Below are 24,248 nucleotides of genomic sequence, written 5' to 3'. Positions count from 1 at the left end.
GAGGAAAAAAGAAAGGGGAGACAGCAACAAAACTGCAAACAAACAGCAAACAAAAATTTCACTCAAAACCAAAGAATGACTTTGCTGTATCTTGGCTCAGGGAATGGCCTCTTTGGTTTGAAGGATATTGCTCAAGCAGGCTAGAAGGTTTGAAAACCTTCTCTGAGTTAAATTGGGCATTATGATTTGGGACTACTGAAATGGAGAGATTTATTCACAAGTAAATACCTTGGGGTCATTGAGGGTCACTGGTTACTGTCATCTTGAGCCAGGAGCAATCTCCCTTGTTTTCACCCAGTTTATTACTTTGTTTTGAAGCAGTTCTTGTGCCATTCACTGGCCTTCCTTTAGCAATACAGCAGGCAAAAACTATCAAGCAGCTCAAAACAACCTCCTCAGGTTTTCAGAATGCATCTATTAGAGAAGGAAAAAGAACAACTACCCTCCTTTACCCATCTGGTGCCTGCTCTGCAGGGGTGACAACTGTCAGTGCACAGGCTGACAGGGTACTAAGAGGGTGGCCTTCTTTATGAGGGAGGAATTCATATTTGAATGACTTCAAGAATTTTTATTTCCGTGGTTTCTGCTGTATTTTGAAAAGGGCTGTGTACCTGCATTTGGCAACAGAGACGAGGGAGGAGGCAGGGTGAGGAATGGAGACATAAACAAGCCAACTCAAGACAACCCCTTGTTGTGAGCCTTCCTACTTTGACACATGCTCATATATTTTGGAGTACAGCACGCTGAATTTGATTGTTTTGGCTGCTCTTGCTCCTGGTTTTTGGCTCCTGTCCTGTCTTCTGGAGCACTGGGAAGAGTCCACCTCCTGCCAAGCTCATGGGCACAGTGCAAGGGAGCTCACCAACATTGCCTGCCCTCTGAAAATCTAGTCCTCTGCCAGGCACACAGGGGAACTTGGGTCCCAGGTGAGGTGGGAGGGCTGTAAATTCCCAGGGGATTGGGGGTCAAGGGAGGGAATGGCACAAAATGGATCTGGAAAACAAGGCTGATGCCCAATCCATTGGTTTCTTTAAAGGTACAATTTAAGAACTCACTATTAAGGGGGAGAAGCAGGGTGTGAGCCAAGCCAAACACACTCTTGCCCAAACAGGTGTAGCATAAAATTATGGAAAATTTCTGAAGATATCTCATCTATGACACCCAGAACAGATATTTTTTAACTGTGCACTGGCACTCAGTGGGTGTTTGCCTGCTGGCCCTTCTTTCCTTTTCTCTCCCTCAGATGTGTCTTCTCACACAACTGTCCCTGCAGCCTGGTAACTCCAAACTCACTGCTGTCAGTCAGGTTCAGCTACTGAGCTGCATCCTGTGCAGAACTCTGCACTTGGAGCAGAGCACAGACAGACAGACTGAAGAAGGTCCAGAAGCCCACAACGAGATATCTCTTCTGAAGAAGTATTGAACTAACTTGATATGAGGGGGGCATATGAAAATTACCTTCAAGAATGTAAAAAAGCTACTGTGGGAGAGGAAGGAAATACAGTCACAGAACCCCAGAACTGATGAGATTGGCAGGGACCTCTGGAGATCATCTAAAAGCACCTGCTGTGAGTACAGTCAGCTAAAGAAGGTTGTTCAGGGACATGTTCTATTGTGCTTTGAATATGTCCAAGGACAGAGACAGCACAACCTCTCAGGTCTTCAATCTCCCTTGGAAAGGTTTCATTCTTATATTTAAATGGAATTCCTTGTATCTCAGTCTGTTCAAATTTCTTCTTGTCCAATCATTGTGCATGACAGAGAAGAGTCTGGTTCTGTCTTCCCAGTTGTCTGCCATGCATAAATAACAATCTGGTGTTTATACACATGGAGAAGATCTCTCTGAGCTTTTGCTTCTCCAGGTTGAGTAGTTCCATTTCACTCAGCCTGTCCTCATACATGAGATGCTCCCATCCCTTGATCATCTCTGTGGCCCATCCCTGGACTGGGTCCAGGATGCCCACATCTCTTTTTACTGGGAAAGCCAGGTGTAGGTGGAGTATTCCAGATATGACTCACCAGGTCTGGGCAGAGGTGAAAGATCACCTCTCTCAACCAGCTGCCACTGCTTTTCTGAAAGCAAACCACAAGGCTTGTATACTGTATATGCTTCTCTTATAAAAAAATCACATTACTGCCCCAAGGTCAAACTGGTATCCACCAGAACTCCCAGGTCCTTTTCTGCAAAGCAGTTTTCCAGCCAGAAATCCCCCAGCTTCTACTGGGGCATGGGGTTATTACTTCCCAGAGGCAGAATTAATGTTCTTCCTTTTGCTGAACTCCACGAAATTCCCACCAGCCCATTTCTCCAGACTGTCACAGTCCCTCTGGATGCCTGCACAACCCTCTGGTGCCTCAGCTGCTTTTCCAGTTTTGTGTCACCTGCAGGCTGGCTGAGGGTACTCTCTGTCCTGGCGTGGAGGTGATTAATGAAGGTGTTAACCAGAACCGACCCTGGCGCCACCCCTAGGGCTCGCCCCGCTGGCTGGTCCCCAGTTGTCCTCTGGGACACTGACTGCAATCCTTCCAGCCTGGCAGCTCAGCCAATGTGCAGTTCATCTCACTGCCCACTGCTCTAGCCTATACTTTGCCAGTTGTTCTGCATATAATCTATCAGCTCTGCAGTGGATAGGAAAAGAAGTCAAATTGCAGCAAGAGACACTGATATTAGACAAAATAAAAGAGTTTTTCCAAAGTTTTACCATGCACTGGTTTTGTGAGGAGATTGTAGCTGGAATAGATGATCCAATCTAGGTCATATCCAGAATTTTTTTCTTTCACCCTGAACACCATTTTCAGAAATATCAACTGTGTGTATTTCTTCCTCAGAATGAGCTAAAGTGGAGCTTGATTAGTCGAATGCTCCCAGGAACTCCTCAGGAAATGGGAGAGGGGTAAAGAAGTGGAAGGACAGAGTGGGTTCAGGGCAGATGTACAGCCTGAGATGGGGATTACCTCAATCCACACTGACATCACTTGGGTGTCTGCAGCTTGGGCTTAGACCCCTTGCTCTACACAATTTTTTTTTTTTGTTCAGACGTGAGATATTCCCATATGCTTTGAGCAGCTTGATCAGCTACTAGAGCATTTCAGCATGTTGATCACTGTTGTTTATTTTCTACATTACGCAAGTTTAAAAGAGAAGAACACAGAAACAACAATTGTGCTTATCCCCCTGTGAAGCGGATAGAGGCTGGGGCTTGGAAGCAATATCCCTTTCTTTTTTCCCTCACATGGACACAGGAGTGCCCATGCCTCTGGTTCAGGAGAAGTGATTGTCAGCAGCAAGAGAAGCTGGAATGTTCAGACTGCCCTGCAGTGAAGGAGGAACTGCTGGTGCCTATAAATAGCAAACCTGTCTCTCTGGGAGTGCTGCTGCAGCTGATGAGGTGGATATAAACAAAGATGGAGCACAGGGTATGTGGTGAAGGCAAACATATCTTTACTCCCATGCAAGTCCAGTAGACTTCCATTTCCACCTTCACACCCATCATCTGCCTCCTCCCCACTCTGCAAGGCAGGAGTCCTTTCTTCAGACTTAATGTGTTTCCCAGATAATATGGCATGGTTTCTGCACCGGCCCACTGGGAGATGGATCCACACAGCCATCTCTGCTCACTTTGCAATAGTTTTCCTTGAGGTGCATGTTCCACACATCCCCTACAGGCTCACCCTCTTGTTCCTTTAAACCTTTGTCTGGATCCAGGAATAAGCTAAGCAAAGGAAGTGCAGATCTGCCTTCCCCCTCTGATTCCTGTCTGAGGTAAATGGGCATCTGGGCAGCCCTTCAGGCCAATAGGTTGTGAAAAGAGGAGTAGGAGACACTGCCCAGTTAAAAACTGTAGTAAAAGACATTGTCCACTTTGCTTTGCAACTTCTTTTTGGAAGGGAAAGCACAGACTTAGATGTACTGCTCTGATATTGGTGAGGTGGTGGTGCAGATCTCACAGGATAAGGTTTTCTTGGCTCTGATTCATTGTTGGTACAAGTTGGGACTTCTATGTTCAGAGCTTTGGTTCTGCATGTGAGAGAAAGGGATGACAGACTTCATCAAGGGAGTCTGAATCAGAAGTGATTCATAGCTTGTGAAGTACTCAGATACTTCATGTGAGTGCCATAAAATGACTTGAAAAGAAACAAATGTGAAATATGAGACTGGATGAAAGGGAAAGGACAACATAGTGATCACCCACTTTTAAAGGCCAGAAGAGACCATTATGGCAGATCAGTAAGACTTTGCCCATAGCACAGACCTCAGGACTTCACAGAACTAAATTTCTACTTCAGTGTAAGAGCTGTTATTGAACTAGAGCACATACTTTGAGAGAAACTGACCAACTTGATCTTAGATGAGAAGGGAATAGGGGAATCCACCACTGCCCTTGGTAAGTTGTTCCTTCCCTATTAAACATACATTACTTGTTCTTATTTATTTGTAACAGTCTGACTTATTTCAGGCTGGTGTGCTGGCTAGAGGGGCACTCTGTTTTCCTAACTCTGTTGCCTGGGCATGGGACTGAGCATGGCTAAAGGCACTGCTCTGATTTTTCACTTCTGAAGCTGACTCATTCTCTTGAGCCCTAAAGCCGTGGGTTAGCCAGAAGACCTAATGGCACTCTCTGACTGCTGAGCCTGGGTGAGTGCCAGGGCTGTGACCTGTTTTGGCATGGAGGTGCACACTGCCTGCCCCTGCCAGCCCTCTTTGTGCTCTGCTTCTGCCCCAGAAAAGCCCAGGTGAGCTGACTGGCCAGAAAGCCTGTCCATCTGTCTTCCCAGGGAAGATGGGAAGGAACAAGGACCCTGTGATGTACTGCAGGATGTGTACCTGGGGCAACTGGGGGGATGCACAGAATATTCCACCCTAACAAGTGCTCACCTACCTGTGAACATTTTTCAGGCTCACCACTGAACCCTCTCTAAGATTTCAGCCTTCCCCCATGAGCCCCATCTTCAAGAGCACTGTCCCAAGCTGGTGCTGAGCACAGCAGTAATGAAACTTTCTGAGGTGAAATGACAAGTCAAGGTTCTGCAGTTTTCCCTCCAGATTTGATTTTTATTTCATTTGAATGGTTCTATTCCTAATTGCTTGCCTATAGCGAAAACTTAATGTGTTGATTTTCCAAGGGCTACAGAGCAGCACTTGGAAAACAATCAGTCAGATGTTTTGTCACATCCCAGGCAGCCTTAACAGCATTTGCCTGAAATGAAATGTAACATCTCTACACTGCAGGCAATATTTTTGCTGATAACGCTTCTGCATATCTTGCTAAATAAAAATAGATCCCTCCTTTTATTTTTTTTTTGGAGGGTTTTTTTTGTTTGTTTGTTTTTGTTTAGACATCAGTTAAAAGCAAGCCCAAAGCCCCACTTGCATTAAGATGACACAGTGGAAGACAAAGTGATCCTCCACATTTGACTGCGGTCACATCAGGTCCCTGACTTGATCCTGAGCCATCTGCTAATTGCTGTGGTGTTGCAATCAAGTATTGCAAAGCTAATTTTGTTGTGAACAAGCTGTTGGAACATGGATTCATCCCTGGAAATCACATAGCATCTCTGCTAATGGGTACTGCAGATTGCTAAGCTGCTGCAGCCTGCTTTGCCACTGGACAAACTAGGATAAAGCCCTGTCTTTCAAAGACTTCTGACACCCTGGGGTGCTGAGCAGCTTTGCAGGATGCTGCAAGATAAGGAAAAGTCTGAGACCATCTGTCCTTAATACTGGACTCAAGGGCTGCAGGGATCCAACTGGGTCAAGCGCCCCGAAGCACCTGGGGATCCCATCTCAGAGCACACCAGCAATTTGCCTGCCAGCATGTGGGAACTGCCATGCCAGGCAGCTGTGGGGCACATGGTGCAGGGAATACAGGGCAGACCATGCCCTGGGGGTCTCTGTTGGCTTCTCTGTCTTGCAGCTGCCAAAGCCCAAAATGCAGCACTGCTCTGCACCCTACGCCACTGCCAAGCACACTAAGAAAAGTCAGAAATTAAATGCAGAGTGCATTCAGACCAGTGTGGGATGCTTGCATTACTGGCATCCTCTGTGTGTCCCTTTGAATGCAGCAGCAGCAATGGCACAAAGCATTCCTGACCCTTCTGTTCAAGCCTCCTTAGGGGCCTTTGTCCTGGACATTGGACTGTCATGGGTATTAGAAACATCAGACTAAAAAAAACGTGATGGAAGGACAGCCACTGATGTGTCATCATCTTCTGCTGTCATAACCAGTGCTTTTATGATCTCCATTACTCTGATGTCCCATTTGACTCAGTCTTCTAAGGTACTTGTCCTCACAACACCCCAGTGAGAGACAGGAAACGCTGCAGATGGGCACAGACCACGTCTGTGCTAACAATAGTGACAAACATTCCTGGAGCTGCCTGGTGCCCCCCAGATCAGAAGCACTGTGTGGGCTGTGGTGGCTTACGGGGTCACTGTTGAATGGGACCCCAATTTAGTAGGCACAGGCTGTGGCATGAACAGCGTGGGGGAGGCCACTTGCCTCTTGCACATCCTCCTGTTCCATGCTTGAGGCACCCAGGCATGCTCAGGCCCTGAATCTGGGGTCTGCAGGCTTCACCTCCAAGGCTGGGCTGCTGCTTCTGCTTTTGCAGCCTGTAAAAGGTGATGTCTTTGATGCTTTTGCTGTTTCCCCAGGCTCAAGGGGAAGGGGACAGAGGCCTCCTTTGGCTGGAGCCAGCAGAAGCACGGCTGGCCATGTCAGATTAATCCTATCCCAGCAGAGAAGAGAGATGCCACTTCTAGAGACCAGCAGTCTCTGACCCAGGTCAGTTACAGGCAGCATGGGATCAGCAGTAGCTTGGAGCGAGGTGAGGGGTTTAAGGCCCTTGGAAAAATTGTAGTTGTCTGCTCTAGTAAAAAAATGGCAAAAAGCAGCTCCTACCAGTGAGGAGTTTTTAACTGGATGATGCTGAGCTCAGAGTGTTTCAAGGATTGGTATGAGAGCAAGAGGTTGCATGAGGAGAAATTCTGCTGGAGGGCAGTGCAGGAGGACACACCAAAGTGACACAGCCTGTATCACTTCCTAGGTTGCCTGGCTCATGTCACGCTCAGGCAGTTCTTAGGACTTGCTTGATTGAGTGCTGCCTGGCACGAGCTGAGAGCATGATGGGTGTAATTCAACAGTGGAGGGAAATGTGCTCCAGATCCTGGGCACATGCCCTCATCTCGTTTAGGTTCCTTGGGCAGAGGTATAGCCAGAGAAGCTAAGTCTCATTTCCCAAGACATATTGCTGTCCCACCCACTGATCTCAGATTCATTCAGACACTTAGGTAACCACTCAAATATTTTTGTGGACCTTGCCTCAAATGTGTGGCCCACCATAGTTTGGGAACTCTGTGGCAGGAGGGGAGTCAGTCTGGCTGCTGAACTTGGGCTGCTCACGCAGGTAAGGTGAGGTATCAGAAATAAGGTGGGAACTGTGTTCTTCATGCAGCCCCCTCAGGGCAGGGATCTGTCTTTCCTTCATTTGTCTGCAAAGCACATAGCTGTGGCCTTGTGTAAATAATGCATAACATGCACAGTCATATTTTCTACACGTCCCTGCCCGCACAGATGGCTTCAATGGGAAAATGTCATCGCTGATCATTAAAAGGCAACAAACTCCTCAACTACCAAAATAAATAAGTGGTATATTGTTGGCTTTTACAATCAGTAGGATCCCACACGAGGGGATTTCCCCCCCCATGTATGCACCTTCAGCAAATTGATTTGATAAGACCCAGTTCCAGACATCACCTTATTTCAAGTTCAGTTACCTAGGAAACCGCAGTGTACTGCTGGGACGAGCTGCCCGCTCCTGCTTCTGCTGGAGCTATTACACACACCAGCTCTTCCTTCAGGAGGAGCAGAGTGCTGCCTGAGCCAGCTTCCAGCCTTCCCATGCAGGTCTGGGCTGTGCATGCGTGCGAAGGGAGGCACGCAGTCCCAGTGCCCGTGGGAGGGAGACACGCACACCACCCACACGCACAACCCCCAGTCTGCCTACTGCAGGTTGTGCTTTTAGCTGGGAGGAGATGTGGAGATGTGGGAGCTACCTACAGCGTGTGAGTGTGGAGATGACATGGGAGCTAGCACTAGCTGTGAGTGTGAGCACACAGTCCCACGCAGAGCGGCTGCTGTGCATGTGTGTGCTCACACACGTAGGTGCCGCTGCTCGTGAAACGACTCAAGCTATCTAAAGGGCTTCTGCAAAATGGTAATTGATTCTGAGCATCTGACATAACATGGTCTGTTTTGGTCTTTTTTTCAGAGGTCTCATTTGTTGAAGACGAGTTCACCTTCTGTGGGACAACAAAGCCTTTGCACTCTCTCCCCTGCAGTTTCTGAGAAATGAGGAGCCCCTGAAGAGCAGCTCTAGCCCACTGCAGTGGTGCTTGACAAGGAGCTGGTGCTAAGGAGCCCGAGAAGCACAGTCACTTTTCAAAGCACTTGATTTTTTTACCAGATTGCCATAATGAGTCCACAGTGGCAGCTCGTCTCTCAGGTGTGAGATATGCAGCTGCACATGGCCTCAGGACACAGGAGGCTCAGGTGCTGGGCTGGAGGTGGAAGGGTGTAATTGAACAGCTGGAGTGGGGAACCCCATTTCCTTCCTTGCAGAACCCAGGAGCTGCACCACGGGGGTGCAAACATGTGCACAGTCAACTCATCTACTCTTGTTCAGCACAGGTGAGCTGACTGGAGCTGCATTCTTTTTAGTAGACAGCCGTGTCATGGAGAAACACTCTATTCCCCATGCTGTCATTCAGCAATTTTCCAGAGACAGCAGATACTTTCAATGTTTTCTTTTACAGAAATGTGGAGGCCAATATGCATCTCACAAATGGAAAAATAAAATCTGCTCTGCATATCTCTCTGATTAGTTTGTTCTGTGCCATAACTCATGTAGCCATCTGCAGGTGTCAGCAGCCCTTTACACTCTTTCACCAACTACAAATATTGTGGCTGCTCTGGTAGAAGGGAAAAATGTCTTGAGGACGTGGAAATGATCAGAAGGGCTGCCATGAAGTGCGCCAGTAGATCTGTCATCTGAGGAACAGTCTATCCTGATGGACTTTGAGGCATTATATACATCTTTCCTTGTCTGCGGGAGAAGATCACCATTTTCCCCTTTGCTGTCCTCTCTGGGAACTCACATAATAGCAGGGATAACAAACTCACATGGACAGGAGGTGCAATCCTTCTGTCCTATTGTATTTGAGGGCTGCCCTGATGAAGGAAGGAATGATGAATCTGACTCCATGTTCTTAGAAGGCTAATTTATTATTTTTTGACACTATATTATATTAAAGAATGCTATACTATACTATACTATACTATACTATACTATACTATACTATACTATACTAAAGAACACTGAAAGGATACTTACAGAATGCTTAAAAGATAATAATGGAAACTCGTGACTCTCTCCAGAGTCCCAACATAGCTTGGTCCTGGTGGGCCAATGAGTGAAAACAAGTCACAGCAGAAACCAATGAAACAATCACCTGTGGTAAACAATCTCCAAACACATTCCAGACAAGCAAAACACAGGAGAAGCAAATGAAATAAGAATTGTTTTCCTTTTTCTCTGAGGCTTCTCAGCATCCCAGGAGAAAGGATTTTTCAGAGAATGTGAATACCACACTGTCCCTCTCCCCATCTCCATAACCTGGATCTCTGGGGTAAGGGGTAGCAGAATAAATACTGTGTGAGCTAGAGCAGTGGCCTACCAACAGGCACCTGCAGGGAGCTGGGCTGTGTCTGGCCTTTGCTCCAAGCCTCTACCTCACCTCCTGACCTGCCTGGCTAGAGACTCAGTTCACCACCAGAGATGTCAATGTAGCAAGCATCAAAACTCTTGAACAATGCTATATTGCTGGACAAAATATTACCAGTGAGGTCTAACTGTCCAGAAGGAAGAATACAAACATTATGAGTCATGCCCTGTGGAATACTTACATTTGATACATACATATGAGCACACCCTCTGATCCATCACAGTGTGTTCTCACCAACCGGCTACAAAACACCTGGTTTCCATCAAAAGCTATCCTGACAGGCATTTGTCTGGTGCATGCTTGCCATGTCAAAGCTGTTAGGGTTTGCAAGAAACTTGTTGACCTATTTAATTTTTGTGTATCTAGACAGACAGCTAGACGTGCAGTCAGGTAGATACTTGAAAGTCCTGCTCAGTGGCAGAGAAACCTTTATTTTCATCAACCTGTCAGCACTGTCATTACTGACATTTACTTGGCATTACCCAGTCTCATATGGAGTCCTACAGTTCACAGAATCATATCAGAGAGTCAAAGAATGGTTTGGGTTGGAAGGGACCTTAAAGATCACGCAGTTCCAACCCCCCTGCCATGGGCAGGGACACCTTCCACTAGACCAGGTTTCTCAAAGCCCTGTCCAGCCTGGTCTTGGACACTTCCAGGGATGGGCCATCTGCAGCTGCATCTGCATTTGCAGAGTGTCTCATGACTCTTTAATTGTTGCAAGTAATTAGTATAACAAACTTAGCCCATGTCTATAACACATACTCTGTATGTTCATGTGTGTAGACATACACACATACAAAGATCTGTATATGCATACATATATATATATATATATATATACATACATAAATATATATATATATGCATGTATACACCCATACACATACACTCAGAAGAACCTCTGTATGTGTTTAAAACTTATAAACAATGAATGTGTGAAGGACAGGCAGATATTTCCTTTCATCCACTACCTCCAGGATGCAGTAGGGCATTTTTAACAGCACTGAATGAAACCGAGGGAGTGAGCAACAGCCTATCCAGATCAAAATCTCTGCAATGCATCTTTCACTTCCTGGGGCAATGATTCTTGCAGCTGGGGACCTACTTTTATGAATAGGTGTTCAGAGAAGGGATTTGGCTGTAGCAATTCTATCTATGCCTGGGACTCTCTCCTGCAAACTTTTATCTGTGCCAGACATTTCAACTGAGTTTTATGTGTTGTTCTGCATAACAGCATCTCCAGGAAGGTTTATTTTTCTGGCTGCTTATAAGTCACTGATCTTTGGTCATTGTGTACCTGTATCCTGGAGGATATTATGTTTGTTTGTATGTATTTCTCACCTGAAATACCATAAATGATAGATAGAGAAGCTTTGGCAGCAGCCAATTTTGTGGTAATTATCTGAGCTGAAAAAGCTTCTGGGGCCACACAGAGATTGTGGCAGCAGATGCATCTGTGCCTGTGTTAACCTGCTTTCCCAACATCCCCAAAGCCTGACTCCCTTTTTTGACAACATTACAAAAGCAGTGTAGAAAGGGAAAGAAACACAGAGACAATAAAACATTTACTTACTTTGAGAACTGACTCAAGATGTGGAATGGGGCTAAAAAGACAGAAGGCTGACCCAAGGGCTGTAATGTCTACAAACACTTTTTTCTCTCCAGATTAATATTTCATGTCCTGTGCCATCTTTGTCATCTTGCACATCTCCTCTATGCAGGTAGATAGCAGGAAAAGGCCCAAAATTGCAGCAGCTCCCTCACCCCAGATCTGTTGACGGTACTCAGAATAACCACGAGTGTAAAGTGGAGGTTTCCCCCCTTTCTCTCAGGTGGGGTCAGAGTTGGCTCCTTGAGCTACTGGATGTCTCTGTTAACCTCCAGACAATGGCTCAGCCTCACCACAAGCAGAGCCTCAGGCTCTGTCCTTGCTCTGGGACTGATGGTGTTACCTCTGAAATTGGTCCTGCCACCTCAAGGCTGCCTGACCCTTTCCATGCTAAACTTCTGTTTTGATTTCTTTATAACCTAGCCTGACCATAGTACTTTTTTTGGAAGACGTCCATATGATGGGCTTAGGTCCAGAGCTGGTTTCCTCATTTTAAGAACAATGCACCTGAACTGAAGTAGGAGCAGGCCAGGGATACAGAGGATGATTACTGGCTGTCTTCTGAATTTCTCTTGTTTGGCCTAGCAACAACAACAAAAAAAAAAGCTGACAAAACATAGAATTGTCATCTGAAAATATCCCAGAGAGGAAAAAGGGTTGCTTTAAAAAGTCAGTTTAGCATGATAGCAAATTATTTTAAAATGTCTAGGAGTCAATCTAGACTGGAAATGAGAAGCTCTTTCTGCTATCAGAGTGATGGGATCCTCACAGAGGTTTCCACGGGATGCTGTGAATCCAAAATAACCCAATTAGCTTGGAGGTGAAGCTTGAGCAATTGATGAAAGGAGCCCTACAAAGCCACTGCCTGCCAGTGCAGGACCCTGGATTGCATCATCTCGGACATCCCTTCCAGGGCTGCATTTCTAAGATGGGAATCACAATTTGAGTGCAATTATGTGAATACTGAAGTCATAGATAATGTGTTTGAGATCACTTAGTTCACAAGCAAGGCTTTACTGCCTCTACCACTTTTCCCTCACAGTGCTGTGGAAATAAGTGTATCATTGCCTTATCTCTGCTCAAGTATTCAAGTCAGAATGTGTTAGAAACATCCAGGAGAAAATTAAATAAGATTCCATTTGGTGTTTTGTAATGTGTGCTGAACATTTTGTTTTCTGTCAAAGAAATATTGAATAATGGTGCATTTGGACAACACTTTTTTTGAAAATACAACATGCCATTGCATAAATGAAGCATATTTGTTAACATATAGATGCAGTTTCTAAGTTTTCCTCAACTTTTCAAACTTTTGAGTGCTTGGAAATTCAATCCTATCATTCTTCTAATTCAGAGAGGTATTTGACTGCAGTAATGCTGAGGTGGCTGCAAGAATGGTCAGCTGAAACAAATTTTCATCAGTGGTGCTGTGCCATTAAGATAATAGGAAGCCTGTGCAGTGGTAGATAATAAAAGCTGACAATAAAAACAGAGCTTGTATTCAAGTCAAATTACAACTGAAATGTTTTGAGCTGTGTTTTAGTAAATCCACTTGCAAGAGTAGGATCAGAAAAATAATTTCCTGTCTTGTAGGAAACATTTTCTAGAGAATGTGTTCTCTAAAAGAAGCCAGCAAATTTCAGCACTGATAACTTTCTTATTCCTAAAACCAATTATTTTCAAACATGTCATCTACATTAGCTCTCAGGGAGGATTAACTACATGACAGGCTTGAACTTTTAAAAGCAAGTGAGTTTTAAATTATGAAAGAGCAGGGGGAAAAGGTGAGCCTAATTTTTACTGTACAGAAACATGCAAAGTTTTTCAGTGCCTCATCATTCATAGTCTTCTTGCCGTAATTATAATGAAAATTATTCCCTTTCTCTTCTTCTTTTGACTCCCTAACAAGAAATGCTTTGTGATTGGATGATGTAGGCTAATTTTTAATGAATCATTTATCATATGAATAGCTTATTGTAAATTAAACTCCCCCATCTAGCCCAGGAGTACTTTTTTGTTAATTGCCTTGCAAGCATTAAAGAATATTTCTAGCTCAAAGTGCCTGGACCAGCACTACTGAATGCTACATTTGTGTTGTCTGACTGTATGGGATCAGCGCCAGGAGCTGGGTGTCTTGTCTGGCTCTTTGTGACAGTCAATTCAAAATCTGACTTCAGCAAATATTCATGGACATTATGTGAAAATATGCTTCACTGTACTCCTCCAGAAGTACATTCCTCTGTATTTTCAGAGAATGAATCTTGTAATGCTCACACTTCCTAAACCCTCCCAGGTTAAGAGGCTTGCTGCTCTTGCACTGTGGAGAGGCTTTCATTCTCAGAGCAGGCACAAATTGAACAGTGACACTGCATATTTATGGGAATGTTCCTATAGCTTTCTAACTACGTGTGGGTTTGTTCCAAGTGCAAAATGCTTTAGCCCTAAAGCAAATACTTACAGGTGTGGGAAGCCGGTTGCTATTCAGGATTTGAGTTCTTCCCCAGCAAAATTTCACTGATGGGATCTGCGTTATCAGGACATCAATTTTCCCCCACAGGACACCAAAATGACAGACCTTCAAAACTAGGATAATCAAAGGGGTCAATAAATGTCTTCACCCAAGATAGGTAGGAAAACATTAGGGTTTCAGTGTGACCCAGGCTGGCAGAGTTTCTGTTCATAAGTGTTAATAACCTTTTCTTAATTTGTTTATTTTGGTCTGAACTCTGAGTTGAGACTTCAGTAAACCCCTGGGAATCCTGTGGAAAGCCAGCAGTGCCTAAACAGTGCCTTAGCTGGTGGCCAAGGACAGACAATCCACATTTCTCAGTGGCGTCACATATATATTCTCCTCTGCTGGGAGGTTTTAATGAGGAGACATTTCTAGGATGCAAAAGAATAACAAGACTGAGAAAATTTAATCCTGAAAAATGAAAGAGGAAGACTGAATAGAGGATAATCACGAGTTTCAGGATTTAAACTCCGGTACATGGGATGTGGTCTGTAGGAGACCACAGGAGTCTGTGTCGTGCCTAAGGGCTTTCCTTTCCCACAGAGGGGTCCAGTCTGGCCACTCTGGGCCAGATGATGTTGGACAATTACACAGGCAACACATTGGCTCCAGTGCAGCAGCTGGGGCTGCTCCCCAGGGCTCAAGGGCTCACACACAGCATCCAATGGCAGCAACTCCGTGCCTATTTCCAGGCGTGAGGTGAGCAACGGGAGCTGATCCTCTGCATTAATCCACAGCAACTGTGAGATAAATTACACTGCTCTAAATGCCACTGAAGGAAATTTGGCTGACGTATGCAAACTCGTTAAGCTGCTCTAATTGCAGCGCTCTGGGAGAAGGGGGTGATTTCAGCAGACTGAAATAGGATGGGGAGTCCTCACTGCGTGAGACAGGAGAGAGAGCACCAAACCACAGCTTCTCAGGCCAAGAGAAAAAAGGGAAATCCTGTCTCTCAGGTGGGAAAACAAGCCAGGCAGTCTTTTCCTTTCCATAGCACCTCTTCTCAGCCAAATCAATAAACAACAGATTGAGGCCTGAGGGACTAGAATGGCACAGGCAAAAAGGACTAGGCTGGCACACCTCATCCCCCAGCTACAATCCTCACAGGAAAAGGCATTTTCAGGTAGATATGGCTGAAATAACTGCAGTCAAAAAAGGAGCAGGTGGGAGATGGTTTTTCATTCATTAAACACAGTCATAGAACTTTGTTGTCTCTCTTTGTTAAAGAAAATCAGAAACCTCCCACAAAGAGATTTTTCCTTTGCTGAAATCATGCTTAGCTTTTTTGTTTGGTTGGTTTTGTGAATGAGGTAGGGTACTTTGCATTGAGAATAATACCTTTTTTCATGAGAAAATGTAGAAAAAAAAGTTTCTCTTCCTTGAAAAACTGATTTTTAACTGGGCTCAACCATAGACATGGATTAGTTATTAAAAATAGCCAGAAAGATTTTAATCCTGTCAACGGTCAAGCATGCTGCCAATAAAAGCATCTGAGCTTTATTCCTAGTTTTTATCCTACCAAGAATTCTCCTAACCTTGAGACAGCTCAAGTTAAGTGTATGCTCACCATCCATTTGGTGGTGATCTCAGGTTTTCAGGGCTGTAGAAGTGAACTGATAGTTCAGAAAATAAAGCCTTTCTTTCCTGATTTCTTTTTCTTTCTTAACTGACAGGTGTACTGATGGCCAGTTTAATTTGATTTGACACAGATGGTCATCTCAGTTGGCAATCATCCACCAAAACACTTGTCACCCTTGGCTAATGACCGACCCTCATCGATAATCTTGTGACATCTTTTCCACATTGTATATGACATATGCCTGTGAACTTCCTGCAGTGACCCCTTCGTGTTTTTAAATCCCAGCCTGCCAAATGCCTGGCTCCAAAATGTCATTTCTCCCTCACAAGGACACTCCAGCTGCTGAGGGAGCTCCCTGTGAGGCTCCCTCCATTTTAGCCCTAAGGCCTGGTAGGAAGGGACAAGGGAAATACCATGGGAGGACACATGTGCCCTTGGCTTCCATGTGTCTCACCGTGCCAGGCCACAGCCTGAAGGGCTGGATCCAGGGGCCTGTCATTCCCTTGGCCTTTCCCTAAATCTGGAATGGATTGGTGCTTCATTGCAGCGCTGTAGATTGGGGAATGAGGCCTTTTATGCACCTGTGTGTTGTAAGGCATCTAGATCATAATTATTAATGACCCCTCATAACTCTAGATTCTTATTTTCTCTGCATCTGTAATGATTAGAAACCCATAATTTTTTTCCTCTGAGCTGACTAGTCACTTCAGAGGAGAAACTTCAGCCTTTTCCATGCACTTGAAGCCTGATCAAGAGTCCCCTGTAATCAAAGGCTGCCCAGTCAAACTCAGTGTTATGTGACAAGTAGGATGCCATCAGCTACTACAAAAGTAAGTAGTAAATAAGATTTTGTAAAGTAAAAGTCTTGCATCTCCATGCAATATTTTCCAGCTCCTGTTTGAAAGCCATTTTCCAGTCTGATCTTTCACTGGAATACTTCTACTCAGTTTACATTTGTTTCTGTCACAGGGCTATTTGTCCAATAAATTAAACAGTCAATAAATGCAGGGGTCATAAATCTTTTCTATCACTAATTACCTTAAAAATGAGGAGACTGCTATTCTGTCTCCTTTATTTCATTTGATAGTTGTCGGAGCAGCAGCTGATCTGGCTAATAATCCCTGCCTTCAACTCAGGAGCATTGCAGGGCCATGGAGAGGACAAATATGAAAATCAGGCATGTGCAAAGTAATTTTTCTCATGAGATAACATATTAATATGAAACAATGAGAAGCCATGGGACTTCCTGACCTGGATGTAGCACACTTTTACCTTGGCTGAGGCTGTTCTGCCATGGTGAAGAAATGCCCTCTGGGAGCTGCTGCTGTGTGACTGCTAACACTTGGCAGTCACTGCTCTACGTGAGCTGTGGGGAATCTCCATCACTGTGCAGCCATCTGAACCCTGTTTCTGTGAGGTCCCAAAGGCCTTCACAATGTTTGTTTATTATTAACGTCATTTTCCACTCTCATGACTTATTTTGAATATAAGGAAAATGGATCCTATTAAAAATTGCCATCTAGGACACAAAGTGTGGAGTAACCCATATTCCATCATCCTACTATTAAATAACAAGTACTAATTTGCTTTTCACCAATTAGCTAAGAACCAGCAAACTAATTTTCCACGCGTGACAGAGAGCTAGCTGCTGCTAGATTATAAATGTCATATGTGGATCCAGAATATTTTATGAAAAATATTAGTGAGTTGTTTCTCACATCATAAATTTCCTTGCTGGTCTGCTAGGAAATATTTCCAGTTTGTGGCGCCCTTTCTGAACTCTTGACTCTAACAGTGCAGCCCAGAGCAGGTGGATGCAGATGACCCAGAAGTCCTGCCAGCATTTCTGTGGTGTGTATGCCTGTGTGGGAGGCAGTGGCATTTGGAAAAGGAAGATAACATCAAAGAGTATTTAGGGAATGAAGCTGTGGGCTCAGCTGTAAGCAAAGCCCCTGTGGTTAAAGCTGTGCCTGTTGAGATGTCCCATGTGACAGTACCAAACTCATTTCCATGCTTTGCTATGCATGTCCACCTCCTTGTCGAGCTGTTGCTGAAAAACTGTTTGTTACACAGTGCTGGGATGTAAAGAAAGGCAGTGAAATCATCCCTGCAAAGTCTGATCAGCCTAGAGGTCTGTGCCCTCACCCCAGCACACAGGATCTGGCAATGGGAATGGGCACCAGGACCTGGCAATATGTGATGCTGAGGTTGTCACCCCTGCCTATCCCCAGTGTCCCACTCCCCACCATGCCCACCAGGCCCACCATGCCCTGCTTTGCAGAGGTCACTTCCACTGATTTTCTGCAATACAAGAGTGAACAGTGGCAGAGATTTTCAGCCCCCTGTGCACACAGGTTTTTTAAAGATAATCATTACAAAAACAAAGGTCATTTAAGAACACACACAGGCACAAAAAAATCCCATTTTAGACTAAAAAAGCGCGGTGGATTTTGACCTTTGCTGTGTCTTCTGCCATGCCTCCTCTCTGGAGGTTTGCATGGTGCTCATGGTCATGCTGCTTTATTATTCCCACAGCTCTGTTTCTTCCTTCTAGGCATTAAATAAAGCAAAGCAAAGAACCACAAATTTTACTTAAAACAGGTTGACCTACCCTTGGAAAACAGCAAGTGCATTCTTAGGTAATTCACAAACAGGAAAATGAGACAAGGTCAATGATCAACTCATTTATTGTGGCTTGACCCATTTTACTGAGCCTTGGTTTGCTCCTGAGCTCTCAGGGCCACAGCCCTTGTGTGCACCAGTGTTTGGGATTTGCAGGCTGAGCACAGACCAAGGTCCTTTCCTTGCAGGACCTTCCTGACTCACCTTGCACACTGGCAGGCTGATTTTCAGTGGATCAATGAATGAGTTAGGACACCGAGCCTCACTCTGAGCACAAGGAGGAGTAGAACTCTCCATTCCAGTTTTTAGGCTACATCAGCAGGACAGAGATATCCAGGAGAGAAATCTGCTACAGCAAAAGGCCTTTTTGGAGTAGTGGGGAGAAGTCCCCAGCCACAACAGCACAAGTACATGTGGACATTAGCTGTAAAGGAGCATGGATTTTGCCATGTAGGGTTCCTACATGGGCCAGAAAATAGTCCAGATATGATTCAATTCTCAGAAACCAGTCCAGTCATAAAAATGGACACTCATGGCTCAAAAAAAGCAAGGGTGGCAAGTAATTAATCTTAACTACCACGAGGTTCCCTGTATCCTTTTACAAATAAAAGAAAGCACAAAGGGAATAACCCCTGAAAAATACAGGTGATTTTGTGCTGTTCACCCAGCTCTGGTGCACTGAAGGGCAGGAGACCTTCCCCAGCCCCCAGAACCCATGGGGTTTGTCCATCTGCCTGAAGGATCTCACCTCTGCAACACTGCAGCCCTCACAGGAATACCACAGACTTCTCTGGCCTATCTCCATGGGGAAAAAATGAGAAACAAACACCAGGCAATGCTGCCAGATGTCTGTAAAGGTACAAGGATAAACAGTGTGCTTTATTTAGGAGGAAAGAGCCATGGAATCTTGGCTCTTGTAGATCTTCCCGGGGAGCCAAGTCACATGTGCACACTCTCAATAAAGAGCTGCGTCTTTTCTTTTCCCAGAAATGTCATTTTCCTCTGGGTGCTTATCAGTTACTGGACATACAAGAGATTTGATCCAAGACAATTTACTTCTCATACATGAGTGAATATCTAACTGCCCATCTTCAGCCTGACTGATGAGAGCCCAGGTAACTTGGCAGGCTTCCTCCTCCTGCATCTGAGGGATGGCTGCTATCCCTGAGTGCTCCTGCCACAGATACGGATGCCACCAAAACAGATAGCCCTCTCCAGTGAGAAACACTGGTGGGAGACAATCTATATGACAATGAAATAGTGTTTTCCCCAATTTATTCTGCAAGAGCAATGCAAACAGGGTATCCCATTGAAATGCTGGGATGGTTTCCTTTGGTTTCTTTCCTTTGTTCTTACTGATCAAGTGAAGAAAAGAACCCCATTTCTCTTTTCCAAAATCTCCAAGGTAAAATTAATTTCAGATCCCCTTCATGAAATGTCTGGATACAAGATTCTCCCTTGGGTCACTCAGCATATTCATCACATTGCTCTCACTCCTCTAAGATAATGAATCATGTATCCCAGGACCTGTCCACATTTGCAAGTTATCACTGATTAAGGTAAGGTGCAAATACAAAGTGCCATTGCTGTTTCTTAAGAGCAGCTCAAGGGTTGAGTTAAGCAGGAACAATGCACTGATTTCTCAGTAACAGCTTCCTCACAGGGTGTTAATCAGGAAGAGGCGACTGGAAACAACTCAGCCCTGAAATGTGATGCAGCTGAACCAGCCACACTTGCTCAAACCTCTCCAACTGCCAACAGCAGAAGAGTGTTTCAGGAAGTGCTGCTGAGGATCCTGTGGATGATTTCAATCCATGCTGGGCATGTTAAAGTCTGTACCACAGGTTACCACAGGGAACCAGCATTAAACCATTAGTACTAGCTGGGTTATCTGCTTATGGTTAATAATATTGGCTGATGTGTGCACCTGTTGAGCAGCCAAGCAAACGAAAAGGCATTTGACAAACTGTTCTAGATGCAAATAAAAGCCCAGAGCTAGATGAGACTTTTTCACAGGAGCCTGTGTCAGGTCATGGTATTGCTGCTCAGCCAAGTTGTCTGACAACAAAGCTATGAAGAAACATTTAGTGGGTTGCAAATGCTCTCTTCTCATCTTTCAGTTTTGCAAATTTTATTGAGTGATGCTGCCCTTATTCTGTATTTGTCCCTTCTTCACAGAAGCACTTGACAAGTCATCTGGGAACATCTATCATTGCATAACCTCACACTTGACAGACAAAGCTGTTCACCTCTTTTTGCCCCCTTTATGCATCCAAGGGCTCCAGGCATTTCTCAGGCATCCTTCAGCAATGTGCTTCTGCAGAAATAAAAACCACCAAACTCAGAATTTGGCTTTCCTCTATACTTTTTATTCCCTTAGCCTAACCCAAAGCACTTTAAAATACATAATTGCTATCATCTTAGGGAAAGTTGTGAGGTAATTAGGTCTCTGGTCTCTGATTTATAAGCAGAAGTGGAAAAACACCCTACCCTTGACAGGATTAAAGTGCCTTAGGGTGCAGTTCATGTTTTCAGATCATCCAGGGCCACTTTGTTCCTTTTAAGCCACTGCAGGTATGTGCAGAGATGATTAGAGAGACTTCCTGGTCGATGCTCAGAGGAATGCAGGTGCTTCCAGAAGGCACCAAATGCCAAGCTGGGTTCCAGGAACATGAAGGCTTGTTCCACCCAGACCTGTGTCAGCTGGACCTGGTCTGGGATTGCTCCTGTGCCCCACTCACTGGTGACTCTATTCCCACATCCTATGGGGTGAAATCCAGCACAGGAGCTGCTGCCAGGGCACAGCTGGCCAAAGGTAAGTGTGTGAGGGTCATTCCCGCCCTGAAGCTCGCAGGATGCCCGGCTGCATCTGTCACCTGGGCTCAGCCTGTCCTGGGGATCCGAACATGCAAAAGCAGACACAGAAATGGGGCTTCAGAGGCAGCTTGGCAGAACAGTTTTGGCATGTGGAGTGACAGGTGCAGGGGGAATACAAACTTCTTGAGCAATAATTTGCTGTTATGTAAATATATATTATGCTACATGTGAAATTTACTTGGGGACTTGCATTATCTAGCATTGCTCCATCAGCTGATCTCAGGGGAGATTCAGGACGGGCCTCTCCACCTGCAGAGGAGCTGTGTCAGAACTGGCCTGGAGATACAAGTGCACAAACATCACCCAAGCCTGTGAACAAGAACTAGCTTCAGACAATACCAGCGCATACAACCAAGCCTGCCTTTGAGAGAGGACAGGTATAGGTGATGGGATACATCATAAAACACTAAAAATGGTCTATATTCACACTTTTCTACACATCCATTAGTTTTTGTTTTTTTTTTCAAAAATGACCTTCCTATCAATCCAGCCCTGAGGCAGTTAACACATAGAACTCAAAGCTACAGTTAACCCATGTCTGTACTCCAGGTTAAGAACAAAATATTTCATTATCGTGTTGAAATCCCTAATTCATGCTGAGCTTAAACTTGAAGCACCACAGTTGTAATAATTCTGGGAACTGAGAGGATCTGAAACTTCTGAAAATCAAGTCCACAAGCTCTCAGGATTTCCACCAGTGCCACAAACCCAAGGAAACTTTCTGAAGGTTTCATTTGTATTTGGAGTTTCACTGACCTAGCAAATAATACATGAAATATATTCTGTCTATTCCTCAGACAGGTTCTACATTACCAAGTGCAATACTCCCAGCTGCAGTCAGTGTATTCTTTTGCTCTAAACTCATTTTCCAGAGCTATATTTCTCCAAAAATATGAGACTTGAAGCTCCACTTTTATGATCATAAAAGATTTGGTTTCTACTATTCTCTTTAACAGGTGCATCCAGAGTCTAAGCCCATTTTAGGAATATGTCAGAGAAAAAAAAATCAAAAATTACTTGCCAAAGCTGCTGTCTGACCTTTAAATACATATTTAAAGCTCTGTCTCAGGGCTCCACAGCCCCCAAGGATTTTCTTTCCTCAGTGCCAAATGCAGAGTCCATGCAGCCCCAGCTCCTCCAAACAAGGTGCTAAATTCACATGTTAAAACCAGGTGCTGTTTATACAAAAAAAAAAAAAAAAAATTGGGACAAACATCTGCATGTCACCAAGCATCTTTCCTGTCACTGAATATAAATATCCAGGGTAAACCTTTACCTCCTGACAGTGTTTCCTCCTACACCTTTATCTTCTGAGGCAGGTTATGTAAGTAACCTGAGATAAAAAAGTTTCCTTGTCATGGTGTAAAAACACTAAAACTCCACTGCCTTATAATCTGCTTCTTTTGCTGGGTGTCCATCAGCTCTTCAGGACACTGGAGACACAAGAGGCACTCTCCCCATTGGAGGGTTTGACATCTGCAGGTCTCATTTATGGTTGGTGAGGGGACATGGTTGGTAAAGCTGCTGAGGAAAGGTGTGCTGCAGGAAAGCCCTGGAAGAGAAGAGCAGCCAGTTGAAGACACAATGGATCTGACTGAGAGGACTTATTTAGCAGCCCAAGTGCAGATGTCCAACACAGCTCCATGTCTTGGAACTTCTTCTCTCACCCTGATCCCAAAGCAACATACTGTGCCAGAGCAACCTCATGAGTTTGCTAGCAAGTCTTCGCCCTAGTACATCTTCAGAAAAGCTGGTCAGCAAAGATTTTCATTAATTCAGTAGTGGTAGTGACTGATGACCAAATAATATTGGTTATTTAACCAAAATATCATGTTCTGCAGAGAGAAAATATTTCGAAAGAACAAGTATTTCCTAACGATGTTCATTTATCACATAGAAAGCTGTGGAAAAGGCTTGGAGAGACCCACAAGAGATCATGATGTCCATGTGTGATCCATGTAATTTCTGATGATGAACATCATCAGGAAATATTTGTTAGCAACAAGGTTTTGTTTGGATATATTTGTTTTGAGGTCTGTAGGTCCTCCTTCAGGTGACTCACCTTATTGTTAAGGTTGAGTTCCCCAGAAGCCTCAGCACAAATCACCTTTTCATGTTGTTATAGGCATTTTTTCCCTAAAGAGCACCTCTGCAGACCTCTTGGTCTTTGCTCCAAAGAAGCTGAAACATAAAAGTTTATTTAAATACCTGTACAAGCAGCAGTTTGCATAACACATATCTGCTGCCCTGGTACCTCATTGCCCTCTGGGTGCCCAGCTCAGCCCCACTGTTCGGACATGATCTGTAGAGGCCACACATTTGCACCAAGTGGTGAATTTGGTCACTCACTCAAAGGGCTGGTTTCTGAAGATGAGTTAAACTCAAAAAACTGAGTAAAGTCAGTGCTTATTATCACATGGGCACTCAACCCCAAAAGCAGCCTTGGTTGTGTCATAGGATGTAAAATCCTGCAGCACCACACACTTCCAGTGGCAGAGAGACAGCAGCTGTCTGGGAGGTAACTATTCCCTTCAGGTTAAATTAAATTTATGTTGGTTTAATTTAAGACAGTTGGGAACAGTTTTCAAGCTAAAATAATAAAAGCCACTCCTAAAGTGAAATAATGGATGGCAATAACATTGACATGTGGCAATAATAATAAAGATGCACTGCCCACTAAAGGATTTTTTTATAAAATAGAACCAAAAGAAGTTTCTATGTGGACTATAATCCAGAGGCCAATGAGTCTTAGGTATCCTTAAAAAGAGGAAACACTATCCTCAAACTCTGCTGGGATGCAGCAGGAATTCCGAAGCCCAGATTTTTTTTTTTTTTTTTTTTTTTTTTTTCACTTTAACACAGAGGATGTTGAGGCAGGTTGACACTAAGCACGTGCTTAATTCACTGATTTTGTAGCTGGTGGCATACACCAAATTCAAGGTTAATAGGAAAATTGTAGACAGGATGCAGCTGGGAGTCTTCAGGGGGCCATCCTCTCCTGGTGTCTGCTCCAGTGGTGCAGCAGGGGATCACTATCCTATCAAAACCCTTTAGTAAAGCCTGCTCAAGCTGCCTTCCATCTTTGTCTGATGGCAATGCTGGCACTGGCTGGATTATGCTTGATTAAGTAGGATTAAGTACAATTTTGAATGTTGCACGCTAATTGGTTGATACGCCTTGTATGAATTTTTAATCAGGTATCACTTATATTAAAATTACTACTATAAACTCTTCATATGTAATATGTACTCATGGATCTAGAAGG

This window comes from Melospiza georgiana, chromosome 1 (assembly GCF_028018845.1).
Source record: "Melospiza georgiana isolate bMelGeo1 chromosome 1, bMelGeo1.pri, whole genome shotgun sequence".
Classification (NCBI taxonomy): Eukaryota; Metazoa; Chordata; class Aves; order Passeriformes; family Passerellidae; genus Melospiza; species Melospiza georgiana.
Note: the sequence above shows the minus strand (reverse complement) of the source record.